This window comes from Cariama cristata, unplaced genomic scaffold, assembly GCF_000690535.1.
Source record: "Cariama cristata isolate BGI_N322 unplaced genomic scaffold, ASM69053v1 scaffold1926, whole genome shotgun sequence".
Classification (NCBI taxonomy): Eukaryota; Metazoa; Chordata; class Aves; order Cariamiformes; family Cariamidae; genus Cariama; species Cariama cristata.
The window spans coordinates 89,534-99,373 of NW_009623599.1; positions in this window are offsets into that span (position 1 = coordinate 89,534).

The following is a 9,840-nucleotide window of genomic DNA, read 5'->3' on the forward strand; positions in this document are numbered from 1 at the left end:
CCAGAGGAAGAAATTTGGCCGACAGCCACCACCTTCTGGCAGCAACCGGAGGCCAGGCCAGGCCTGCTTTCCATCAAGCTCTCAGTAAGCAAATATGGACACTTCTTTGGTCTGGGTTTTGCAGTTGGACACGTAAGTTAAGCAGCCTTAGTCTAGCCCTAAGCCTACTGCATATTTACTAGGAAAGAACCGCAGTCTAACCTCTCCAGCTTTGCTGAATGATCAAGTTCTTTCAGCATTTAAGATGCCTTAATTAGCATTCTTGACCCAATTTACAAGTTTCTTGCTGCTAATCCTGCCAACCTGAATGGCAAAGTCTTAGCTTGTAGCCTTAAGCTACAGAATGCAAGTACTTTATTAAAAAATTATATACAAAGGTCCTTTAAAATACAGTCTGGGCATCACCTGCAGTGCATAAATATTGTTTTAAACACCCAAGTCCAGAAACAAATCTTCTTTTCCAGTATTCAGTCACTACAGCTAAAAATAAGCTGCTTAGCACAGTGAGAAAAATATGAACCATGCATTAATAGAAAGCACAGTATATTTCCAATGTCAGCCCTGTAACCTGAGATAAAGAGATGCAAACTCTTTTCTGCTGATCTATGAGTTCTAGGTGAAGGAGTTATTTCCCTCTTCTACTCGATGCAGGCAAGTGCGACACAGCGATGGAGTCTATTTAGAGACTTGCTTTGTATTGAAAAGTTGCTGACAGCACTCTATAAGCCGCCGCAGTAACTGAATCCAATACAAATTTGACCAGTGGGGATTCAAGTAATGGCTGGGACTCTTGACTTTGGGCTCCCAGCCCACCTTTAGCCTCCTTTTCCCCTGCCTATTATATCATTCTGCATCGACTGAAAATGGATTTGTACAGGTCCGCAGTTTCTAGATCCAAAACTGAATTTCTTGATGGTATGGGGGAATCTACGTTTGACCTTTTTTTGTTCAGACATCCTGCAGCAAAGTACGAAAAGGCTAACATATGGATTGTTGTCTTGTTTAGTTCTACACTTGTACTGTCTGGTTTCAAATACAATAGAAAATATATATAAAAATATATATGTGGATACACACACCATATATAGTGTGTATATAGAACAAAGAAATCGTCATCTTGACTCCAGAACTGGAGACCAAGGTCCAGTTTTGAGAAAACTACCTGAGACAAATGAAAACAGGCAGGTGGGAAAACGGCAAGACAGGCAGAATAGTTGTAAGTGGGAAAAAAACTTCTTTCCTGTGTTTTTAACTGTAGGAAATACTCTTAACATGTATGTTAACTTACTTGTATGTATACTTATTTACATGTATGTGACATATTCTGAAATTACTCCCCTAGATGAGCATCTCTAATATTTTCATATTAAATTCTCCTGTGCCTGGAACACATTCTTTTTATTTTCTGTTGTTCTGTTGGAAAACTAGGAACATGTCACAGAGACAGACTGTGCCATTTGCTTCTTATCACAGAAATGGCAAATTTCTGATGAGAGCAAATTGCCTTTATCCTGTCTCAGGTTTTATTTCTGCGGAGGATCAGGAGATTTTTCTCCTTCTGCTGTGAAAAGCTGAACGTTCTGCAGGGGTGAAAACCGTTTAATTCCGCGTTTAATTTGACATGACTCTGTGCTTGAAATCATTGGCTTGCATTATTTTTCTGGTGGATTTATGGAGAGGACAGTTCATGCTGCAAGTTTTTTAACCTTGCCAGTACAGTAAAAATGAAGCTACACAGGTTCACAACAGAAGCTAAAATATTATGAGATCAGGAAGGAAAACTGTATCGGTGTGAATCGAGTTTCAAAGGGCAGCTGTTTGGTTACAAATACAAAGCTTCTGTGCAATTGTAATATGAAAGTTCCGCTTTACGTAGTGTACAAGATACGGGGAAGCTAAATTCAAGTAATTGGTCATAAAAGTAATTTCAGTTATTTTTGCAATTGTCATCTATGAATCAGTGATACTGGTGTTAGGAAGATTTAGGGGTTTTTTAATTATTAGAGGAGAAAAACAACTGGTACCAGTTCCTCAAGGACTCTACGAGGAGTGTGTAGCAACACAATTACCTTTTCCTGTTGCTATCTAATTTATTTGTTACTTTGATTTGAAAATTGGCATTGACTTTGGGAAAATAGAGTATCCCAAACTGTGCTGGGTTGTAATACTATTGGGTTTTTTGCTTTCTTCTAGATTAAAAGTTGCGTGTTAAAGGAAACCCCCTTTCAAAAAATGCCCATTTGCTATTTTTTATTACCTACAAATTCTTATTAAAAGTGAGATTTTTTTTTTTAATTTGAATTTAATTTAGTTTTTCTAAAGCTGATTATTTGCTCATGGTCTTTTTTTTTTTTCATACACTACAAATATTAAAATAGATTACCCATGTTTTCTGTAGGTTTGGAGGCATTGAGTTCAGCTGTAGCTAGTGGAGAGTTTTATGCCTAAAGCAAGGATTACATTTATCAGTACATTTTCAGCTACTTTCATGTTTTTACAGTCATAACGACAATGTTAAATTTCTAAAACTACCAGCAAATGTTCCAAATCAAACCAAAGATGCTGTGTCCACTTCAATTAAAATAATAGATTTTTAGAGCAGTTCTGTTCAGAGTCCCTATCTTAAACCTCACTGCTACAAAAAACAGATTTCGCCTGCTCATGACATTTTAATTTTGAAAATGTCAAAGTATTTCACCTTGCTACTGTTCAGACACAGTGGGTGTGATTTTTTGTGGGGGCTTTCGGTGAGCCCAAGGTAACCAGAAGCAATTGTTTCTGTACAGACAAGAACTGATCTAGCCTTGATTTAAGGTCTTTGCGGTCATTTACAGCTGTTACTGCTTTAACTGACTTCACACACAGCAGGCTCTGCTAATTTCCCCTGTGCCAAGAGGACCTTAGTGTAACCTGAGGTCTATAGGAGAACTGAGAGACTGTGGCATCTGAAAATGTAAACCAAATCTTACCTGCAAGAAAGGTGCTATTTTTTGAAAGTAAAGTAGAAACTGATATCACTAAAGAAACAAATTTTTGTTTGAATAGTACGTTCTTAATCTGACTGTAGTGATAGTCTTTGCCATCCATGTAAGAGCATCTTTATATGCTAGCCGTTAAAGCATAGCTGCATGTACATGTGGATGTATTTCAGTATTGTTCACCTTTTTGGGCCAGCATCCTTAATTTAAATGTGAGAGCTGAACTTCTGGTCCCAGTAGGTTAATTAAAAAAAATGCAATGATGCACCTCGTCAGCATCACTCAGGTGATTCAACCTGATGGACATGTGGAGACCGAGTTACGGTAATTCATCCATGAATGTATCTTCAGCAGAGCAGCAGGGTAGAGCTGATACTCATGTCCTTTTGTAGGCTGACCTCCCCATGATTATTAGTAGAGTGTTATACTTACCCGTCGCCTTGGCACGGTCAGGTTTAGCCGTGAGTTCATGGGTATGGTGCAGAGCCTGTTGAGGTCAACAGAGTGGTTCAGTGAACCATAAATACCATTCGAACTCCTCACCTCTCCCGCCTCTGCACTGAATCTAGGCTCCCAGGAATAAACACGTGAAGGATGCCAGTTTCCATGGAGTCACGATCGATTTAACCCTCAACTGAAGTGATGTATAATTGAACAATTTCCGTTCACTGCATCCAGGATCAGCAAAAAAGTCTTAAAACCCCAGTGTTGCTAACTAGAGGCACCTGAGCGAGGGCTTCGGCACGGCTTCCCTAGCTCAGCCAGCGGGCAAGGGAGCGCGGTCTCAGAGCATCCTGAAAAATGTATGAAGTAGCTTGCGTGACAAGGTGAAGACGGAAAGGGAGAGCTCCCATACTTTACTTTTCTATCATCATTTCATTATTTATTGACAATTTTTCTGACTTTAGTTTTGGAGTGCATATTGATTGACATGGTTGAGGCCGCTTTTACAAAGTTTTATAACTTAGATGTTGCATTAAATTGAAACAGGAAGGCCTCAGTTCTGCAGATCCACTGGTCCCATGAGGGTGAACACACACGAGGCACCTCCATAGAGTCTAAATCTATCTGGCCCCTGGAGTTAATGAGTTTTTCCTTCCTTACACCTCCAGCTCAGCGGCGGAGAGGGCCTTAAAAATATGTCAGTTCTCCTTAAAGTCACTTCTGAATGGTACAAAGCATCTGACAGGTCTTTTAAAAGCACAGCGCTGTATGAAAGACCAAAGTTCTGCTTAGAGAAATACAAACTAAAAATGTGCTTCAATTCCTGTTCCATTAGACCTTTCAGGAGTAGGCAACAATGCAATAATCAGGTCTGCTGGCATTCAGTTAGACAGATGCACAGTGTGTTATGTTGATGTAGTACAGACGCATGATCTCAGTTAAACTATAGCAGTCATGCTTTTGCTTTGAGACACATTGATTAATGACTTTTTCTTGGAATTAGAAGGCTTAAATCTAAATAACAAAATGAATCATCTTTAAAAAACCGATCCATATTAGTTGGAATCCTCATTTTCAGTCACTTAAACCTCATCTCCAGTAAGTATAAATCAATTTATAGTCTTGCTGAGATCTGTATAGCTACTCTGATTTATACCAGCAGCAAATCTGGCTCCTGAACTACAGTTTTACTGATACCCTGGCGTTTCTTAAGAGATAACTCCAACAACTGAAGTCACCAGCAACTGTTGTTTTTATTTTGTTGTGTGAAACATAACTGGTATTGTTAATGCTTTTATGAAAATGCCAGTTTTAGCAGACTGCAACATGCAACATTTAACTAGGTGTTCTGGATCTTCACATTATCTATGAGGGTGCAGTTTTCACGGAGAAAGGAAAATGAAACTTGCCAGTTATAAAGCACAGCCCTACAGGGATGATAGGGAATTCTGATTTCTCCGTCTAGAAATGGGAAACTTGGCCTATTTTTCTAAAGTGTTTTGGCTGTTTCCTGTCTATGTGATCACAAACACGAACAGCGTAAAGATGTGATTTTATGTCATCTGCCAAAACTCCATGAGAAACCCAAAAGATGGGATGGTGTGAGCCACAAAGCCACGAAAGGCAGCTTCGCAACTGAAATGCATCCAGACGCCTTGTTGGCCTTGGTCAATGTGATGCATCCAGGTGGTTTAAAAGTGTCCCTCAAACACTGAGCACTTTGACCATTTTTCTTGGGCAGCTGAGCAGAGGTAGAAGCTGTCTGAAGAAGGGAGGGTTTGCCTGCTGTCACAAGGGCTTCTTCGCTAACAAGAAAGCTGTGCCGTGCCTCCTCCCGCCTGCCTTTCCCCTTCTGCCGCTTGGCTGCTCGCTGAGACTGTAACTTAAGGGGGTGCTGGGACCTTTTGCCTTTTATTCTGGATCACCTTAGAGAATTATTAAATCCAATTTTTGTATTGAAAAAGCAGGCTCAGAAGGAGTCTGTGAACTCCTGATCTTGCTAATGGTGTGCTCCTGTTGACGGAGAGCGAGCCGAGGTTCCCATTCAGTCGAGCAGTCAGTAATTTACATTGGGAAATTTCACCTCCATTTCCATTACTGATCAATAGTGGTTCTAGAGAGTGGAGCCCTGTTATTCAAGGCATCCTTCAGAAATTTTTTATTGTTGTTCAGTTGTGGCATTTTACTGCAACATTTAAAAGAAAATAGTAATTGTTAAACAAAGAGCGCTGGGAAGGCAGTTCCATACTGAACAGATCGGGGCGGGGCGGGGGGGGAGGAACAAAAACAAAACCAACAAACAAAAGAAACATAGGCATAAGTTAAAGCCTGCCTAGTGTTTTGGTTCTCTTCCTTTCCTTATCCGCTAAGTTTCCAACAAGTTTCCACCTGACCCTTCGACTGGGTGCTGATTTGGACCAGAGCAAGACATGTGTTGGTGGGGAGAGTTGAAGTGGGAAAGGGTCAAGGAGTTTGAAGCAGGAGAGGAAGGTGGGACAAAATGACTTTAGGTTAAGAGTGATCTTGAGAAATATGGGAAGAAAAAATGGTAGAGTTGCTGGAGATAGTGGAGTTATTGGGGGGAGGGGGCAGCAAATATCTCAAAGCAGAGGAAAAATAAGAGGGAAGACTGAAGGGAGGCAGCACGAAGCACAGCTGGGAGCAGCAGCTCACCTCCCCACCTCGGGGCAGGAACGACTCCGCGTCTGGAAAGGATCCTCTTGCTTCCCTTTGCAGCCGGACACTTTTCCTGGCTGACAAGGCAGGAGGGCAGAACCGGTGCTGAGCTCTTCACTGAGACCCCAGCAGGGTGAGACCTGTATCAACCAAGCAAGGAGGGCCAGGACTGATCCTTTTTACCCACCTGCTTGGCTGAGCAGGACACAGGATGAAGGTAACCAAACAGTTGGCTTTATTGCTCATTAAATGCATTTATATTTGATGTTGCAGTGTGCTGCGAGCCTTGCAGGTCGGACTCTCAGCCTGTTGGCGTGGGAATGATTGCAGTGCAGCGCAGCGCAGACTCTTCTGCGGGATCAGTGCAGGATGCATGGACAGAAGATGGACAGGGAGGGAGCACCGGCAGGTTTCAAACACTGACGGCAGCAATTGTAAGAAATGTTATTGCTGCTGTCAGTCCGGCTTTAGATTGAGGTGCTGCTGTCTGAGAAAGCTTGGCCTGCTAGATTTTAATGGTGTGTCAGTTTTTGAAGTGACAAAGACCTCTGAACATCACTTGTGTTTTTTTTTTCATCAAACCTCTCACCTTGACCTTGCAAACCCTCCACCCTTTCCTCGTTTCTAATAGAAGCTTTTCCAATAGGGAGACTTTTTCCTGAAGAACAGCCTGTGAGTATCAGCAAAGGCTTCACTGATTTATTTACTGTGCTAGTGAGCTGGAAAACCCCACTAAACTTTTTAATCAGCACAAACCTGAACTTAAAGCTATCTGTCGGCAGCTCTATCTCCCTTGCCTCCTTTCAAAGAAAAACACAATTAAAAAAAACCCCAACAATCAGTGCTTCCCTTTCCAAGCTCAGGACAAACCAAGAGATGCCCAACGTAGGGGCACTCCGTCTTCACCAGTGCTTGTACATCCCCCAGCACTGCACAGTGTCACAGAGTTGTATACTCAGGTCCCAACTCACCATAACTACGTTAGGAATGCACCTTGCCCATGCTGACAGAGCTCTGTGGAGTCAATTCTGGCATGATCTCCGATCCCGTGAGACCATGCCAGAGAGATCTTTAAAAGCTTTTTTTACCCACTGGCCTATTGAAGTAAGCTGTGTGAATGCCCTGTTCACCCGGTCTTACTCTTACCTGTGTTAAATAAAAAATCCTGTCACAGTCACCAGTCCTACTTTATGAACTTTTCTAAAATAATCTTTCAAATAGCATGGAATTTCCTTCACATGGCAACCGAAACTTGAAAATCATCAGGCAGTCATCATCACTGAGGGTATCTGTCTTGGAGCGTTGTGAAGCGTGTGTGCGGTAGCTTTTGCTTTAGTGCAAGTTATGATTCATGAGCAAATGCATATAGCTGTCGTGTGACAACCCGGTAAGAGCATCTTTTTTGCAGTCTGTGAGGATCTTTGTATTGAATATAGCACAAATCCTTAGATTTTTCTGGAGCAGCTGAAAGCAAAAAAATACATACCAGCTCTCTGGCATTTGGAAGAGGTATGAGGTAAATCTTTGGGGAGAAAGGAGTGCATCTCACCTTGGTTTAGTACTGCAAACAAGATAGCTATCTTGAATAAAATCCCAGAAAAGGTGAGCAGTGGTATTTTTCCCTTCTGTCCTGCCAAATTCACCCCAATCCTTCCCGTACCTGCAGCTGACGTCCAGAAGAAGGATAAAAACATCTTATGTTGCTTATGGTAAATATCATAGTAAGTGACTTGTAGCATTTGTTTACATATATTTATTGAAGCTAACATTTTCTTGAATGTACTATACTAAATAATTCATTAGAGGGTTGGCCACTCAGAAAAAAAAGACTGAGGTAGCTCTGGCTTAAATTGCTGCATTCCGATTTGGCTGGATGTTTCTTATCTGTGTACAACCTCAGTGTTTCTAAATACAGCAAATTTCCCTCTTTTAAAAATGCATCAGAAAGCTATAGTTTTAGAATGTCTTTTGTACTAGTTAAGGCAAAATGCATGAATTATTAAACATGCTCATTTGCAGTGCTCATGCACTTGAAAGGTTTGCTTTCATTACTAATAAGGCACACATACAGCTGAAAAGAGGTAATTAGAGCATCAAAGGCAGTGAACCATCCTGCAACTCCATAATGCTTTGCCTGAAAAAAATCATCATTCAGCTGAATAGCAAGAAACCAAAAAAATGTCTACACTGTTGTGTCCAGAAAGACGAGAACCAAAGTCTTTCCGAGTAACTCCATAGATCTGGCAGGAGGCTTTTAATCTTCTCAAAAATACCTTCAGAATTGAAGTAGGAATGGCAAAAGTGAACCCCTGTGGTTACCTTTCAAAGACTGTGTTTTTAAGTCAGAAACACATTAGTTCTTCTAAATCAAAGACTTTTTTCATCCTGTGAGACCGTTTCAATCTCAGCAAAGAAGAAAAAGTTCGATTCTCAAAATTTTTCTTTTCCAATGATTTTAATAATCTACTTTGTTTTATAAGCAATTGCAGGGAAAGATGCTTCTTGCAGATAAGAAGGAGCCGTGGCACTTTTTGTGTAGGAACATGTGTACATCATATCGAACAATGAGTGCTCTGTGTAAGTCGTGGCAGAGATTGGGGGTTGCGTACGCAGCTTTGGAGAACAAGCTACACTCTCTGGTTTCTCCGTACTGCAATCCTGTTGGAACTTTGCCCCCAGACATTTAGAAAACTACAGTAAAATGACTGTATATTGTTTACACAGATTATTGACTATGCTTTCATATGTAGATTTAGGGAGGGGAAAAAGGTCTTTTTTACATAGCCTGAAGCCCTTAAATACACGTGAGTCAGTAGTTTGAAAACCAACCTTCATCTCTGTAAGATTCAACACTCATCTTTTTTATAGTCTATGCATATCCGTCGCTCTCAAGAAGTAGCCATGTGTTAAGATACAGAAGCATATCTCGGAGGTGACCGGGGGGGACTGACAATGAGGCATGCTCCGGCTTCTGCTCCTCCCTGGAAAGTCGGCCGTAAACCAGAAAATGCAGTAGTGAGAGGGAATGCGTGTGGAGTGACCTGGCTGGTCTTAACAAGGCGGTGGGCGTTGTGCTGCCTGGCAGCAGCCCGTCAAAGCAGGTGTTAGGGCAACGGATGTCTCTGGGAAAAGGGCTGTTGTTGCGGGAAATAGGGATGGGGGTCCAGCGTAGAAAATTGGTTCCCCTTCTGCTGGGGCTGAGGGACTCCTATTTCGCATGGGGGGCAACCGTGGGAGCGCGAGAGAAGCCCTGCTTTCTGACCCCAGCACTTTCTAAACATCCCTGACAAGAGGGAAGGTATTACTTTGATACTCTATTTAGTCACAAAGTTTTCACACCTACTATTGCCATCTCAGAGGTGTGCTTTGCTGCCCACCTTCGCTGGGGCCCTGACAGTGATAACCCACGCCTGAGGCAGCCAAATGAAAGCCCTCACCACCTTCGTTAGTGGGCAGAGACAGGTCCGTGGGGTCAGCATCCCTCGCTCCTACACTCTTGTCTCTCTCCTGCACTGGGCACAAGTGGGTAGCGATAAGGCTCGTTATTTAGAATACTGCGATGTTGCAAAAGATACAGCCACAAGGAGCAAGTGATCCAAGCATTTCCCATCCAGACTGTCTCCTCCCTGCAGACCATTGGGAATGGTCTTTGGAACAAACTACCCCCACAACTGCATATTGGAAGGACTCGGTCCGAAAGTCACTTGTGACCCGCTCACCAGTGGTGTTCCCCAGGGCTCAG